Here is a 16,907-nt window from a genome sequence, read left to right on the forward strand (position 1 = left end):
ATACCTCGCCCATTCCATCATCACCTGCGGCTCTCCCAGGCCACGGCTACTTTCTCATTAAGATCTGCTTCCTCTTTGTATTGAAGTGCCAAAGGCCCCAGACCCTGATGACTGTGTTCACGGATACTGAGGGAAGACAGAGAGGAGATAACAGAGGCTTTGAGGACAATGCTCCAAACATCCTGTGCACTGGTCCCCATATTACAAAACGGATATAGAGGCACTGGAGAAGCTGCACAAAAGGTTTGTACCAGAACTGAGAGGTTTCAACTATCAGGAAAGATTAAACAGGCTGGGGCTCTTTAGAAAAGAGACTGAGAGGTGACCTGATAGAGGTCTTTAAAATTATGAAGGGGTTCGATAGGGTAGACAGAGAGAAGATATTTCTAGTTGTGGGGGGAGACCAAAACTGTGGGCCATATATATGAGTTAGTCACTAATTCATCCAGTAGGGAATTCAGGAGCAATTTCTTTACCCAGAGAGTGGTGAAAATGTGGAAGATGCTACCACAAGGAGTGATTGAGGCGAATGTCATTTGAGGGGAAGCTAGATAAGGACCTGAGGGAGAAAGGAATGGAAGGATGTGGTGATAGTGCGAGATGAAGTAGAGTGGGAGGAGGCTCGTGTGGAGCATAAACGCTGGCGTGGACCGGTCTAGCCGAATGGCCTGTGTCTGTGCTGTAAAATTCTATGTAAGCCTTGGATATGGAAGTTGAACCACATGCCTGCTGTTGCCAATATAACAACTCTCTTCAATCAGAGTGAAAGGGATAAATCAGATAACTACAGACCAGTCGGCCTAACATTGGTGGTGGGTGAGCTCCCAGAGAAAGAAAAAAGAAAGTCTTGCATTTCTACAGCGCCTTTCATGACCTCAGGACGTCCCAACGCTTTAGCGCCAATGAAGTGTAGTCACTGTTGTAATGTAGGAAATGTGGTAGCCAATTTGCGCACAGCAAGCTCCCACAAACAGCAGTGTGATAATGACCAGATAATCTGTTTTAGTTGTGTTGATTAAGGGATAAGTATTGGCCCAGGACTCAGGGGAGAACTCTCCTGCTCTTCTTCGAAATAGTGCCATAGGATCTTTAACACCCACCTGAGAGGACAGACACGGCCTCGGTTTAACATCTCATCTGAAAGACGGCGCCTCCGACAGTGCATCACACTCTGTGTACTGCATTGGAGTGTCAGCCTGGATTTTTGTGCTCAAGTCACTGGAGTGGGGAGAGCGAGAGTTACTCAGGGCAAGGGTGCTTCCCACTGAGCCATGGCTGACGGGAGCAGGGACTGCAGGGAGGATGAGCAACCTGGCCACAGCACCGTGGAACGGGGGGCCATTCAAGAGGGGGGAGTAAATAGAAATGTTGTAGTGGTAGGGGATAGTATTATTAGGGGGATAGATAGAGTTCTCTGCAGCCGAGAGCGAGAGTCCCGAAGGCTGTGTTGCCTACCCGGTGCCAGGGTTAAGGACATCTCCTCTGGGCTGGAAAGAAACTTGGAGTGGGAGGGGGTGGATCCAGTTGTCGTGGTCCATGTTGGGACAAACGACGAAGATAGGACTAGGAAGCCGGTTCTGTTAAAGGAGTATGAGCAGCTAGGGGTCAAATTAAAAAACAGAACCTCAAGGGTAATAATCTCTGGATTATTACCTGAGCCACGAGCGAATTTGGCTAGGACAAATAAAATTAGAGAGTTAAATGCGTGGCTCAAAGACTGGTGTGGGAGAAATGGGTTTTGCTTCCTGGGACACTGGCACCAGTACTGGGGCAGGAGGGAGCTGTTCCGTTGGAACGGGCATCACTTGGCCAGTGCTGGGACTAGAGTCCTGGCGGATCATATAACTAGAGCTGTAGAGAGAGTTTTAAACTAACTAGTGGGGGGGAGGTTCCTAGAGAGCAAATAATAAAAATGACAACAGAGAAGGTCATAGACTTAGGTAGCAGTGGGGAAATTAAAACCAGAGCGTGTCAGGAAGGGGCAGAAGGTATGGAGTAAAAGGTAAAGTAATAAAAAGGGCAAAAGCAGGAACTAAGTGTCACAAAACATATTTGAAAGTTCTCTATCTGAATGCACGTAGCATTCGTAACAAAATAGATGAGTTAATGGCACAAATAACTACATATGGGTATGATCTTGTGGCCATTACAGAAACATGGCTGCAGGGTGACAATGCCTGGGAATTAAACATACCAGGTTATTTAACGATCAGGAAGGACAGGCAGGAAGGAAGGGGAGGTGGGGTGGCTATGTTAATAAAGGAAGGAACCACTGTAATACAGAGAAATGATATCGGGTCAAAAGATCAGGATAATGAAACAGTTTGGGTGGAGGTAAGGAATAATAAGGGGAAAAAAACACTAGTGGGCGTAGTCTATAGGCCTCCGAACAGTTGCAACTTTGTTGGACGGAGTATCAATCAGGAAATAGTTGAGGCTTGTAATAAGGGAACATCTATAATTATGGGGGATTGTAACTATCATATTAATTGGACAAATCAAATTGGGCAGGGCTGCCTTGAGGATGAGTTCATTGAGTGTATTAGGGATGGGTTTCTTGAGCAGTATGTAACTGAACCGACCAGGGGGCAAGCAACCTTAGATCTGGTCCTGTGTAACGAGACAGGATTAATTAAAAATGTCCTAGTAAAGGATCCCCTTGGAATGAGTGACCATAACATGGTTGAATTCCATATTCAATTAGAGGGTGAGAAGGTTGGATCTCAAACAAGCGTGCTAAGCTTGAATAAAGGAGACTATGAAGGTATGAGAGCGGAATTGAGTAGAGTGGATTGGGAAAATAGATTAAAGGGTAAGACGATACATGATCAGTGGTGTACATTTTAGGAGTTATTTTACAACTTCCAAAAAAAATATATTCCACTGAGAAGAAAAGGGTGTAAAAGAAATACAGCCATCCGTGGCTAAGTAAAGAAATTAAGGGTAGTATTCGACTAAAAACAAGGGCATATAAGGTAGCCAAATCTAGTGGGAGGATAGAGGATTGGGAAAACTTTAAAAGACAGCAAAAAATAACAAAAAGATTGATTAAGAAAGGGAAGATAGATTATGAAAGTAAATTAGCAAAAAATATAAAAACAGATAGTAAGAGTTTTTATAGTTATATAAAAAGAAAATGGGTGGCTAAAGTAAATGTTGGTCCCTTAGAGGATGAGACCAGGAAATTAATGGTGGGAAATATGGAGATGGCAAAAACACTGAATGAATATTTTGTATCAGTCTTTACAGTAGAGGACACTAAGAATATCCCAACACTGGACAAACAGGGGGCTATAGGTGGGGAGGAGCTAAACACGATCAAAATCACGAAGGAAGTGGTACTCGGTAAAATAATGGGACTCAAGCCGGATAAATCACCTGGACCTGATGGCTTACATCCTAGGGTCTTGAGGGAAGTGGCGGTAGGGATTGTGGATGCATTGGTAATAATTTTCCAAAACTCCCTGGACTCAGCAAAGGTCCCGGCAGACTGGAAAACTGCTAATGTAAGACCCTTATTTAAAAAGAGCAGTAGACAGAAGGCTGGAAACTATAGACCGGTTAGCCTAAAGTTTGTGGTAGGTAAAATTTTGGAGTCCATTATTAAGGAGACAGTAACAGGACATTTGGATAATCAAAATTTAATAGGACAAAGTCAGCATGGTTTTATGAAGGGGAAGTCATGTTTGACAAATTTGCTGGAGTTCTTTGAGGAAGTAACATATAGGGTGGATAAAGGGGAACCAGTGGACGTAGTGTATTTAGACTTCCAAAAGGCATTTGACAAGGTGCCACACAAAAGATTATTGCTAAAGATAAAAAATCACGGGATTGGGGGTAATATTCTGGCATGGATAGAGGATTGGCTATCTAACAGAAGGCAGAGAGTTGAAATAAATGGTTCATTCTCAGACTGGCAATCAGTAACTAGTAGTGTTCCGCAGGGGTCAGTGCTGGGTCCCCAACTCTTTACAATCTATATTAACGATTTGGAGGAGGGGACCGAGTGTAACATATCAAAGTTTGCAGATGATACTAAGATGGGAGGGAAAGTAGTGAGTGAGGAGGACATAAAAAACCTGCAAAGGGACATAGACAGGCTAAGTAAGTGGGCAGAGATTTGGCAGATGGAATACAATACTGGAAAGTGTGAGGTTATGCACTTTGGCAGGAAAAATCGTAGAGCAAGTTATTATCTTAATGGCAAGAAACTGGAAAGTACTGAAGTACAAAGGGATCTGGGGGTCCTGGTGCATGAAACTCAAAAGGTTAGTATGCAGGTGCAGCAAGTGATTAAGAAGGCCAATGGAATGTTGGCTTTCATTGCTAGGGGGATATAATATAAAAATAGGGAGGTATTGCTTCAGTTGTACAAGGTATTGGTGAGACCGCACCTGGAATACTGCATACAGTTTTGGTGTCCATACTTAAGAAAAGACATACTTGCTCTCGAGTCAGTACAAAGAAGGTTCACTCTGTTAATCCCGGGGATGGAGTTCAGAAGAATGAGAGGCGATCTTACTGAAACATATAAGATTGTGAATGGGTTTGATCGGGTGGATGCGGGGAGGATGTTCCCGATGATGGGTGAAACTAGAACTAGGGGGCATAGTCTTAGAATAAGGGGCTGCTCTTTCAAAACTGAGATGAGGAGGAACTACTTCATTCAGAGGGTGGTAGGTCCATGGAATATGCTGCCCCAAAAAGCTGTAGAAGCTACATCATTACATAAATTTAAAACAGAAATAGACAGTTTCCTAGAAGTAAAGGGAATTAAGGGTTACGGGGAGCGGGCAGGAATTTGGACATGAGTCTAGGTTCGGATCGGACATGGCCCTGTGTGTAGCGGAGCGGGCCTAGAGGCTGTGTAGCCTGATCCTGCTCCGATTTCGTGTGTCTAATTCTGTTAGATTCAGGAGATGGTTCTGTGATAGTAGATTGGCGGCTAGGATCAGATCAGCCATGATCTTATTGAATGGCGGAGCAGGCTCGAGGGGCCAATTGGCCTACTCCTGCTCCTATTTCTTATGTTCTTATGGTCTTATAGGGTCTGATGAAAGGGAGGAACTGAAAGAAATCAGTATTTGTAGGGAAATGGTGTTAGAGAAATTGACGGGATTGAAGGCCGATAAATCCCCAGGGGCTGATAATCTACATCCTAGGGTACTTAAGGAAGTGGCCCTAGAAATAGTAGATGCATTGCTGATCATCTTCCAACATTCAATGGAATCTGGAACAGTACCGATAGATTGGAGGGTAGCTAATGTTACCCCACTATTCAAAACAGGTGGTAGAGAGAAAAATGGGAATTACAGACCGGTAAACCTGACATCGGTAGTGGGGAAATGCTAGAGTCCATTGTAAAAGATGTAATAGCAGAGCACTTGGAAAACAGTGACAGGATCGGACAAAGTCAACATGGATTTACAAAAGGTAAATCGTGCTTGACTAATCGACTGGAATTTTTTGAGGATGTAACTGGTAAAATAGATAATGGAGAACCAGTGGATGTGGTGTATTTGGACTTTCAAAAGGCTTTCGATAAGGTCCCGCATAAGAGATTAGCGTGTAAAGTTAAGGCACATGGGATTGGGGGCAAGGTATTGACTTGGATAGAGAACTGGTTGGCAGACAGTTGACAAAGAGTTGGAATAAATGGGTCTTTTTCCGAGCGGCAGGCAGTGACTAGTGGGGCACCGCATGGATCGGTCCTTGGACCCCAGCTATTCACAATATATAATAATGATCTAGACAAGGGAACTAGATGTAATATCTCCAAGTTTGCAGATGACACAAAGCTGGGTGGGCGTGTGTGCTGTGAGGAGGATGCCGAGAAACTCCAGTATGATTTGGACAGGTTGGGTGATTGGGCAAAAGCATGGCAGATGCAATATAAGGTGGATAAATGCGAGGTTATCCACTTTGGTGTCAAAAACAGAAAGGCAGATTATTATCTGAATAGCAATAGATTGGGAGAAGGGGAAGTGCAATGAGACCTGGGTGTCCTTGTACAGCAGTCGCTGAAGGTAAGCATGCAGGTGCAGCAGGCAGTTAAGAAGGCAAATGGTATGTTGGCCTTCGTAGCGAGAGGGTTTGAGTACAGGAACAAGGATGTCTTGCTGCAGTTGTACAGGGCCTTGGTGAGACCACATCGTGAGTATTGTGTGCAGTTTTGGTCGCCTTATCTGAGGAAGGATGATCTTGCCATGGAAGGAGTTCAGCGAAGATTCACCAGGCTGATACCTGGGATGGCAGGAATGACGTATGAGGAGAGATTGGGTCGATTGGGCTTATACTCGCTGGAGTTTAGAAGAATGAGAGGGGATCTCATTGAAACTTATAACATTCTGACAGGACTGGACAGACCAGATGCAGGAAGGATGTTCTCGATGTCCGGGGAGTCCAGAACCAGGGGTCACAGTCTAAGGATAAGGGGTAAGCCATTTAGGACTGAGATGAGGAGGAATTTCTTCACCCAGAGAGTGGTGAACCTGTGGAATTCTCTACCACAGAAGGCAGTAGAGGCCAGTTCATTAAATATATTCAAGAAGGAGTTGGATATATTTCTTAAGGCTAAAGGGATCAAGGGGTATGGGGAGAAAACAGGGACTGGGTACTGAATTTGGATGATCAGCCATGATCGCATTGAATGGCGGAGCAGGCTCGAGGGGCCGAATGGCCTACTCCTGCTCCTATCTTCTATGTTTCTATGTTTCTATGTCCTTATATGGGATAAAATTAATACTCAACTAGAAACCGTTCCAGAAACCAGGAAGCAGGTTAAAAGGCAGAAGCAGAGTGCGGTAGTTATTGGGTGTTTTTTTGACTGGACGATGTAAAGAGTTGGCCCCCCTGCATCACTGCTGCGACCGTTGCCCTTCTTGCCATTTCAACAATCTGGACTTGGGTACAGGAGGCAGACGTATCGACATTTGCTGCTAACACGAAAAACAGGGAGCCTGGGTAGCTGTGAAGGGACCGTCAGTGAACATTTAGAGAAGAATATGGAGAGGAAATGTACACCAAATGGTGTGTTAAAAGCTGCCGAGGAGTCTCCAACAATAGATATTTACAGAGCAGAGGAGACCATTCGGCCCACTGTGTTAATTGTGGGTCTTTGCCACAGCAATACTAAACTAAACCCACTGACCCACTATCTCCCCATAGACCTGTATCAATCGCAAACTAATCCCACTGCCCCACTCTCTCCCCAAAGCCCTGTAACAATCCCAAACTAATCCCACTGTCCCGCTCTCTCCCCATAGCCCTGTATCAATCCCCAAACTAATCCCACTGCCCCGCTCACACCCCATAGACCTGTATCAATCCCCAAACTAATCCCATTGCCCCGCTCACACCCCATAGACCTGTATCAATCCCAAACTAATCCCACTGCCCCGCTCTCTCCCCAAAGCCCTGTAACAATCCCAAACTAATCCCACTGACCCGCTATCTCCCCATAGCCCTTTATCAATCCCCAAACTAATCCCACTGCCCCACACACACCCCATAGACCTGTATCAATCACAAACTAATCCCACTGCCCCGCTCTCACCCCATAGCCCTGAATCAATCCCAAACTAATCCCACTGCCCCGCTCACACCCCATAGACCTGTATCAATCACAAACTAATCCCACTGCCCCGCTCTCACCCCATAGCCCTGAATCAATCCCAAACTAATCACACTGCCCCGCTCACACCCCATAGACCTGTATCAATCACAAACTAATCCCACTGCCCCGCTCTCACCCCATAGCCGTGAATCAATCCCAAACTAATCACACTGCCCCACTCACACCCCATAGACCTGTATCAATCCCAAATAAATCCCAGTGCCCCACTCTCTCCCCATAGCCCTGCGCCAGCACTTTGAAAGAGCTCTGCAATTAATTTCATTCACCTGCCCTTTCCCCATAGCCCTGTAATGTTTTTCCTTCAAGTATTTATTCAACTGCCTTTTGAAAGTCACTATTGAATCTGCTTCCACCGCCCTTTCAGGCAGCGCATTCCAGATCACAACAACTTGCTGCTTAAAAAAAATGTTTCCTCATGTCACCTCTGGTTCTTTTGCCAATCACCATAAATCTGCGTCCTCTGGTTACCGAAACTTCTGCCAGTGGAAACACTTTCTTCTTATTTATGCTATCAAAACTATTCATAATTTTGAACATCTCTATCAAATCTCCTCTTAACCCTCTCTGCTCTAAGGAGAACAATCCCAGCTTCTCCAGTCTCTCCACATAATTGAATTCCCTCATCCCTGGTACCATTCTGGTAAATCTCCTCTGCACCCTCTCTAAGACCTTGACATCCTGTGTTGACTTTAACAACATAGCACTGATTTGACACGTTCCAGTGAAATATCATTGATCATTAAGAGATTGTAAATCTCACCTGCTTGCTGCTGGGGTTTGCCGATGTTGAGCTGAGACTGTAAGTGCAATGGTTTTGAAATGATAATCAGAGGGGATGTGGTTTAGACATCACATGAATGAAATGACAGTTTCATCTTAAAAAGGAGAAGTGTAAGTGAAGGCAGTCCACGAGGAGGCTGGATTGGCTCGTGTGTGTCATGGGCTGTGGTAACCCACTGTCCAAACTGCCTACTGTGGGCAGCAGCAGCTGTAACAGCTGGGAGCCCCTTTCTTTATCTTTACAACTTCCCTTCTCCACCTCTCCCCTCCTGCTGAAACCCATCACAACTTGTCCTCTGCTCAGCCATTGCCCACAGCCAGCAGGGCGAGTGGACAAGAAGCCAGGCTCATTCACCCTCTCCCTAACACAGGGCCACAGACACCAATTGTAACCGCTGCCAAGGCTCAGGTCAGCTCCCTCAGCACAGGCCGGGGATGAAGCCTGGGCCTTTCCAAATGCAAGGAAGCAAGAAACAAATGCTGGCCAGGAAAGTCTCAGCGAGTTCGAGTAATCTGTGCATTTGTTTGATTGAAACCAAAACAGCTTCGAACACGAGGATGCTTCACACAGGTGGAGAAATTCAGTTCACTTTTTCGACACAATTCAAAGCAGCAGAAGCAATGAACATCCTGAAACCGGCAAATATGAACACATATATCACTAAGCAACAATAGAATAAGGAGCATATGGCACAGAAAAGGAAGAAATGAAAGAAAGATTCAAAGAAAGAAAGAAAGTACAAGGACTTTGGGTTTTATACACAGGCACTGTGTTTCTTTCTGCGCCGGGACAGCAGAGGGCACAATCGGAACATCAGCCACATTAGTGCCTGAAACATGGTTCAATAGGAACAGGAGGAGGCCATTCAGCCCCTTGAGCCTGTCGAACAGGAACAGGAGGAGGCCATTCAGCCCCTCGAGCCTGTCAAACCGGAACAGGAGGAGGCCATTCAGCCCCTTGAGCCTGTCGAACAGGAACAGGAGGAGGCCAGTCAGCCCCTCGAGCCTGTCAAACCGGAACAGGAGGAGGCCATTCAGTCCCTCTAGCCTGTCAAACCGGAACAGGAGAAGTCCATTCAGCCCCTCGAGCCTGTCAAACCGGAACAGGAGGAGGCCATTCAGCCCCTCGAGCCTGTCAAACCGGGACAGGAGGAGACCATTCAGCCCCTTGAGCCTGTCGAACAGGAACAGGGGGAGGCCATTCAGCCCCTCGAGCCTGTCAAACCGGAACAGGAGGAGGCCATTCAGCCCCTCGAGCCTGTCGAACAGGAACAGGACATTCAGCCCATCGAGCCTGTCAAACAGGAACAGGCCATTCAGCCCCTTGAGCCTGTCAAACAGGAACAGGAGGAGGCCAGTCAGTCCCTCGAGCCCGTTACACTGGAACAGGAGGCCATTCAGCCCCTCGAGCCTGTTACACAGGAGGAGGCCATTCAGCCCCTCGAGCATGTTACACAGGAACAGGAGGAGGCCATTCAGCCCCTCGAGCATGTTGCACAGGAAGAGGAGGAGGCCATTCAGCCCCTCAAGCCTGTTACACTGGAACAGGAGGCCATTCAGCCCCTCGAGCCTGTTACAATGGAACAGGAGGACATTCAGCCCCTCAAGCCTGTTACACAGGAACAGGTGGAGGCCATTCATTCCCTTGATCCAGTTACACAGGAACAGCTAATTTATTATTAATGTTTCATGTGATGTGTTTGCTCTGAAATAAATTGTTAAAAATTTTAACCTGCATTGGCCGGGAATCGAACCCGGGTCTCCCGCGTGGCAGGCGAGAATTCTACCCCTGAACCACCAATGCTGACAGTGACAATAAAACCCATTTTCCAGTAGCTACAATTTATTTTTGACTTTTGTTAATAGAAGCGAGGACACTGCGGTAAAATAAAAAGCGAAATGCAGCAGATGCTGGATCTGAAATTGTTCATTAAATGTTGGAAACACTCCACTGGTCAGGGAACATCTGTGGACAGAAAAACACAGGGTTAACCTTTCAGGTCCATGAGCTCTCTGTAGAACTAAGATTTTGCAGCTTTGTAGGTCCCGTGTGAGTTTCCTTCCAAACTTTTTAAACTTTTAAACTGCTCAAAAATTACAAAATTAAGAAACTAACCTTCCCTCGAAAAATAAATGGCCCGTACGGGGATCGAACCCGCGACGTTGGCGTTATTAGCACCACGCTCTAACCAACTGAGCTAACCGGCCCATCTGTAAGGTTCACCTATAGAACCGTCCCTGTTTCTGGTTTTTGCCAGCTAAGTCACTTTGTCTTTGAAGGCTGTAAAAGAAAGACTTGCATTTCTACAGGGCTTTCACGACCTCAGGACATCCTAAAGTGCTTTACAGCCAATGAATACTTTTTGAACTGTTTTGCATCTGTGACAGGTAGATTGGTCAGGAGGAGGTCAAGTAGGTTTTCCCCTCGTGTTGGTTCCCTCACCACCTGCCGCAGGCCCAGACTGGCAGCCATATCCTTCAGGACTCGAACAACTCGGTCAGTAGTGCTGCTACCGAGCCACTCTTGGTGATGGGCATTGAGGCCCCCCACCCAGAGTACATTCTGTGCCCTTGCTGCCTTCAGTGCTTCTTCCAAGTGGTGTTCAACATGGAGGAGTACTGATTCATCAGCTGAGGGAGGGTGGTAGGTGGTAATCAGCAGGAGGTTTCCTTGCCCATGATGTTCCTGTGTAACAGGCTTGAGGGGCTGAATGGCTTCCTCCTTTTCCTGCATAACAGGCTTAACAGGCTGAATAGCCTCCTCCTGTTCCTGCATAACAGGCTCGAGGGGCTGAATGGCCTCCTCCTGTTCCTGCATAACAGGCTCGAGGGGCTGAATGGCCTCCTCCTGTTCCAGTGATACAGACTCGAGGGGCTGATTGGCCTCCTCCAGTTCCTGTATAACAGGCTTGTGGGGCTGAATGGCCTCTTCCTGTTTATGTGTAACAGACTCGAGGGGCTGAATGGCCTCCTCCTGTTCCTGTGTAACAGGCTTGAGGGGCTGAATGGCTTCCTCCTTTTCCAGCATAACAGGCTTAACAGGCTGAATAGCCTCCTCCTGTTCCTGCATAACAGGCTCGAGGGGCTGAATGGCCTCCTCCTGTTCCTGTATGATAGGCTCGATGGGCTGAATGGCCTCTTCCTATTTATGTGTAACAGACTCAAGGGGCTGAATGGCCTCCTCCTGTTCCTGTGTAACAGGCTTGAGGGCTGAATGGCTTCCTCCTTTTCCTGCATAACAGGCTTAACAGGCTGAATAGCCTCCTCCTGTTCCTGCATAACAGGCTCGAGGGGCTGAATGGCCTCCTCCTGTTCCTGTATGATAGGCTCGATGGGCTGAATGGCCTCTTCCTGTTTATGTGTAACATACCCGAGGAGCTGATTGGCCTCCTCCTGTTCCTTTATAACAGACTCGAAGGGCTGAATGGCCTCCTCCTGTTCCTGTATAACAGACTCAAGGGGCTGAATGGCCTCCTCCTGTTCCTGTGTAACAGGCTCAAGGGGCTGAATGGCATCCTCCTGTGCATGTATAACAGGCTCGAGGGGCTGAATGGCCTCCTCCTGTTCATGTATAACGGGCTTGAGGGGCTGAATGGCCTCCTCCTATTCCTGTGTAACCGGCTCGATGGGCTGAATGGCCTCCTCCTGTTCCTGTCTAACAGGCTTGAGGGGCTGAATGGCTTCCTCCTTTTCCTGTATAACACGCTCGACAGGCTGAATAGCCTCCTCCTGTTCCTGTATAACAGGCTCGTGTGTCTGAATTGTCTCCTCTTGTTCCTGTGTAACAGGCTTGAGGGGCTGAATGGCCTCCTCCTGTTACTGTGCAACAGGCTCGAGGGGCTGAATGGCATCCTCCTGTGCATGTATAACAGGCTCGAGGGGCTGAATGGCCTCCTCCTGTTCATGTATAACAGGCTTGAGGGGCTGAATGGCCTCCTCCTGTTCCCGTATAACAGACTCATGCGTCTGAATTGCCTCCTCCTGTTCCAGTGTAGCAGGCTTGAGGGACTGAATGTCCTCCTCCTGTTCATGTGTGGCAGGTTTGAGGGGTTAATGGCCTCCTGCTGTTCCTGTGAAACAGACTCGTGGGTCTGAATTGCCTCCTCCTGTTCCTTTATAACAGACTCGTTGGTCTGAATTGCCTTCTCCTGTTCCTTTATAACTGGATCATGGGTCTGATTTGCCTCCTCTTCATCCTATGTAACAGGTTCGAGGGGCTGAATGGAGTTCTACTGTTCTTGTACAGATCTTGTATCGCTGAACGGCTTCCTCCTGTCCAATGCAACAGGCTCGAGGCGTTAAAGGCCTCCTCTTGTCCCTGTGTAACAGGCTCGAGGGGCTGAATGGCCTCCTCCTGTTCCTGTATAACAGGCTAAAGGGGCTGAATGGCCTCCTCCTGTTCCTGTGTAAAAGGGTCATGGGACTGAATGGTCTCCTCCTGTTCCTATGTAAAACGGCCATGGGACTGAATGGCCTCCTCCTGCTCCTGTGTAACTGACTCAGGGGTTGAGAGTACTCAGATGGAAAGTGTCGGGGCGGTAGTTTCCCTTCTCTGAATTACCGATTTACTGCAAAATGTACCGTCAGTGGAGGAACCACCGAACCCTGACCCAAAATCCGACTCTGGTGGGACTCGAACCCACAACCTTTGAATGCCTTAATCTGCTATACCAACTAGAAGTCCAATGCGCTATCCATTGCGCCACAGAGCCAATTACGTAAAATTCTATTACAAAAGCAAAATAGTGCTGATGCTGGAAATCTGAAATATAAAAAGATGAAATGCTGGAAACACTCTGCAGGTCAGGCAGCATTCCATGACTGTTTAAAAGGGGTCTACTTTCAGTCCCGGATCATTCTGTGTCTGTTTAATAGGGACATGCTGTCAGTCCCGGATCATTCTGTGTCTGTTTAAAAGGGACATGCTGTCAGTCCCGGTTTATTCTGTGTCTGTTTAAAAGGGACATGCTGTCAGTCCCGGTTTATTCTGTGTCTGTTTAAAAGGGACATGCTGTCAGTCCCGGATTATTCTGTGTCTGTTTAAAAGGGATGTGCTGTCAGTCCCGGGTCATTCTGTGTCTGTTGAAAAGGGACATGCTTTCAGTCCCGGATTATCCTGTGTCTGTTTAAAAGGGATGTGCTGTCAGTCCCGGATTATTCTGTGTCTGTTTAAAAGGGATGTGCTGTCAGTCCCGGGTCATTCTGTGTCTGTTTAAAAGGGACATGCTTTCAGTCCCGGATTATCCTGTGACTGTTTAAAAGGGATGTGCTGTCAGTCCAGGATCACTCTGTGTCTGTTTAAAAGGGATGTGCAGTCAGTCCCGGGTCATTCTGAGTCTGTTTAAAAGGGATGTGCTGTCAGTCCCGGAGTATTCTGTGTCTGTTTAAAAGGGATGTACTATCAGTCCAGGATCACTCTGTGTCTGTTTAAAAGGGATGTGCTGTCAGTCCCGGGTCATTCTGAGTCTGTTTAAAAGGGATGTGCTGTCAGTCCCGGATCATTCTGTGTCTGTTTAAAAGGGATGTGCTGTCAGTCCCTGGTCATTCTGTATCTGTTTAAAAGGGATGTGCTGTCAGTCCCTGGTCATTCTGGGTCTGTTTAAAAGGGATGTGCTGTCAGTCCCGGATCATTCTGTGTCTGTTTAAAAGGGATGTGCTGTCAGTCCCGGATCATTCTGTGTCTGTTTAAAAGGGATGTGCTGTAAGTCCCTGGTCATTCTGTATCTGTTTAAAAGGGATGTGCTGTCAGTCCCTGGTCATTCTGGGTCTGTTTAAAAGGGATGTGCTGTCAGTCCCGGATCATTCTGTGTCTGTTTAAAAGGGATGTGCTGTAAGTCCCTGGTCATTCTGTGTCTGTTTAAAAGGGATGTGCTCTCAGTCCCGGATCATTCTGTGTCTGTTTAAAAGGGATGTGCTGTCAGTCCCGGATCATTCTGTGTCTGTTTAAAAGGGATGTGCTGTAGGTCCCTGGTCATTCTGTGTCTGTTTAAAAGGGATGTGCTGTCAGTCCCGGATCATTCTGTGTCTGATTAAAACGGGTGTTACATAATATTATAGAGTCTGCCCCACAGAAACAGTCCATTTGCACGAACTGGTCTCCACACGAGGCTCCTCCTTCTCTATTTCTCCTCACCCCCCAAATAAAACTAGAATCAGTAATGGTAACCATGAAACTATCGGATTGTCGTAAAAACCCATCTGGTTCACTAATGTCTTTCAGGGAAAGAAATCTGCCGTCCTTACATGGTCTGGCCTTTGTGTGACTCCAGTCCCATAGCAATGTGGTTGATTCTTAACTGCCCTCTGAAATGGCCTAGCAAGCCACTCAGTTGTAACAAACCGCTATGAAACAAAATAATAAAAATGAAGCTGGACGGACCACCTGGCCTGATCCATATCAGCCTCCTCCTGAGGTCCCCACCATCACAGAAGCCAGTCTTCAGCCAATTCGATTCACTCCACGTGATATCAAGAAAAGGCTGAGCACACTGGATACAGCAATGGCTCTGGGCCCTGACAACACCCCGGCTATCATTCTGAAGACTTGTGCTCCAGCCAAGCTGTTCTAGTACAGCTACAACACTGGCATCTATCCAACAATGTGGAAGACTGCCCAGGTATGTCCTGTCCACAAAAAGCAGGACAAATCCAATCCAGCCAATTACCACCCCATCAGTCTACTCTCTACTCTCAATCATCAGCAAAGTGATGGAAGGTTTCATCCACAGTGCTGTAAAGTGGCACTTACTGACCAATAACCTGCTCATTGATGCCCGGCTTGGGTTCTGCCAAGAGCACTCGGCTCCCGACTTCATTAAAACCTTGGTCCAACATGAACAAATGAGCTGACCACCAACATCCTGGGGGTTACCATTGAACATAAATACTGTGACAACAAGAGAAGGTCAGAGGCTAGGCATTCTGCGTCGGGTGTCTCACCTCCTGACTCCCCAAAGCCTTTCTAGCATCTACAAGGCACAAGTAAGGAGTGTGATGGAATACTCTCCACTTGCCTGGATGAGTGCAGCTCCAACAACACTCAAGAAGTTCGACACCATCTAGGACAATGCAGCCTGCTTGATTGGCACCCCATCCACCACCTTAAACATTCACTCCCTCCACCACCAGCGCACCGTGGCTGCAGTGCGTACCATCTACAAGATGCACTGCAGCAACTCACCAAGGCTTCTTCAGCAGCACCTGACAAACACGCAACCTCTTCCACCGAGAAGGACAAGCGCAGCAGGCGCATGGGAACACCCCCACCTCCAAGTTCCCCTCCAAGTCACACACCATTCTGACTTAGAAGTATATTGCCGATCCTTCATCGTCGCTGGGTCAAAATCCTGGAACTCCCTCCCTAACAGCACTGTGGGAGCACCTTCACCACACGGACTGCAGCGGTTCAAGAAGGCGGCTCACCACCACCTTCTCAAGGGGCAATTAGGGATGGGCATTTAATGCTGGCCTTGCCAGAGCACCCACATCCCATAAACGAATTAAAAAAACCCTATCAGCATATCCTTCTATTCCTTTCTCCCTTCCTCTCAAATGCATCTGTAGTATTCGCCTGAACTACTGCATTCTCAGCGCTCTTTGGCCAAAGAAGTTAATCCTGAATTCCCTGCTGGATTTATCGGTGAGTATTTATGACCTGTCTTCTCTGAGCTAGTTCCTGACTCACTCACAGTAGGAAGCATTTTCTCACTGTTAACGTGCAGCTGCGATGGCCGAGTGGTTAAGGCGTTGGACTCGAAATCCAATGGGGTTTCCCCGCGCAGGTTCGAACCCTGCTCGCAGCGACTTTGATGCAATTTCTTTATTTTATTTCATCGGCTCCCTGTGGCGATCACTGGCCCCGAAATTGATCAGAATTCCCTCCACTGCACTTTATTACACTGATTAACCCAACGTTCCAATTGAAACACTAATAATTTATCGGCATCAATTAGATATTGTGGATTTGTTGGGAACTAGTGAGCAATACACAGACAAAGCAGCATCAAAAATACTAATTAATAAAGAGCCCTGCAGTGTTTGGTAGGGAATCACCTTCAGCTACTAAGTGGGAACACGGTTTGGTTTTATAAAACTGAACACGAATTAAAAAGTGTGTAAAAAGACCGTGGCAGGACTCGAACCTGCAATATTCTGATAACCTCAAAATTAATACCGAGGTCTGACGCCTTATCCATCAGCGCCATCTGTGGACAGATAGACACAAGGTCAACCTTCCAGTTCCTTGAGTTCTCGGCAGAACTAAGGTTTTGTAGCTTTGCTTCAATGTATGACAGCTCCAATCTTTTCAGCAAATAGCAAAATTAAGAAACTACCCACAGCATCAAAAAGTAAATGGCCCGTACGGGGATCGAACCCGCGACCTTGGCGTTATTAGCACCACGCTCTAACCTACTGAGCTAACCGGCCTGCTTTAACTCCTTTTGCTGTTAAATTCAATTTATGTTGATTTTTGGTTTTTGTCAGTTGTCAG

The 16,907-nt window shown here is 47.0% G+C and overlaps 5 non-coding genes across 5 annotated transcripts; 1 reads left to right on the plus strand and 4 right to left on the minus strand.

Annotated features, from left to right (window-relative positions):
• Positions 1-10,149: 10,149 nt before the first annotated feature.
• trnag-gcc (transfer RNA glycine (anticodon GCC)) lies at positions 10,150-10,220 on the minus strand. Its single transcript has one exon. It is a non-coding gene; the product is annotated as a tRNA-Gly (tRNA).
• A 330-nt stretch (positions 10,221-10,550) lies between these two features.
• Positions 10,551-10,624, minus strand: trnai-aau (transfer RNA isoleucine (anticodon AAU)). The gene has a single exon. It is a non-coding gene; the product is annotated as a tRNA-Ile (tRNA).
• Positions 10,625-13,034: 2,410 nt separating this feature from the next.
• trnar-ucu (transfer RNA arginine (anticodon UCU)) lies at positions 13,035-13,128 on the minus strand. Its single transcript has 2 exons — positions 13,092-13,128; positions 13,035-13,070 (listed from the first exon to the last, which is right to left on the minus strand). It is a non-coding gene; the product is annotated as a tRNA-Arg (tRNA).
• Positions 13,129-16,136: 3,008 nt separating this feature from the next.
• trnas-cga (transfer RNA serine (anticodon CGA)) lies at positions 16,137-16,218 on the plus strand. Its single transcript has one exon. It is a non-coding gene; the product is annotated as a tRNA-Ser (tRNA).
• Positions 16,219-16,769: 551 nt separating this feature from the next.
• On the minus strand, positions 16,770-16,843 carry trnai-aau (transfer RNA isoleucine (anticodon AAU)). The gene has a single exon. It is a non-coding gene; the product is annotated as a tRNA-Ile (tRNA).
• Positions 16,844-16,907: the final 64 nt, after the last annotated feature.

The sequence above is a fragment of the Somniosus microcephalus genome, unplaced genomic scaffold, assembly GCF_052327205.1.
Source record: "Somniosus microcephalus isolate GS21.2 unplaced genomic scaffold, FLI_Smic_1.0 unresolved_chr8, whole genome shotgun sequence".
Classification (NCBI taxonomy): Eukaryota; Metazoa; Chordata; class Chondrichthyes; order Squaliformes; family Somniosidae; genus Somniosus; species Somniosus microcephalus.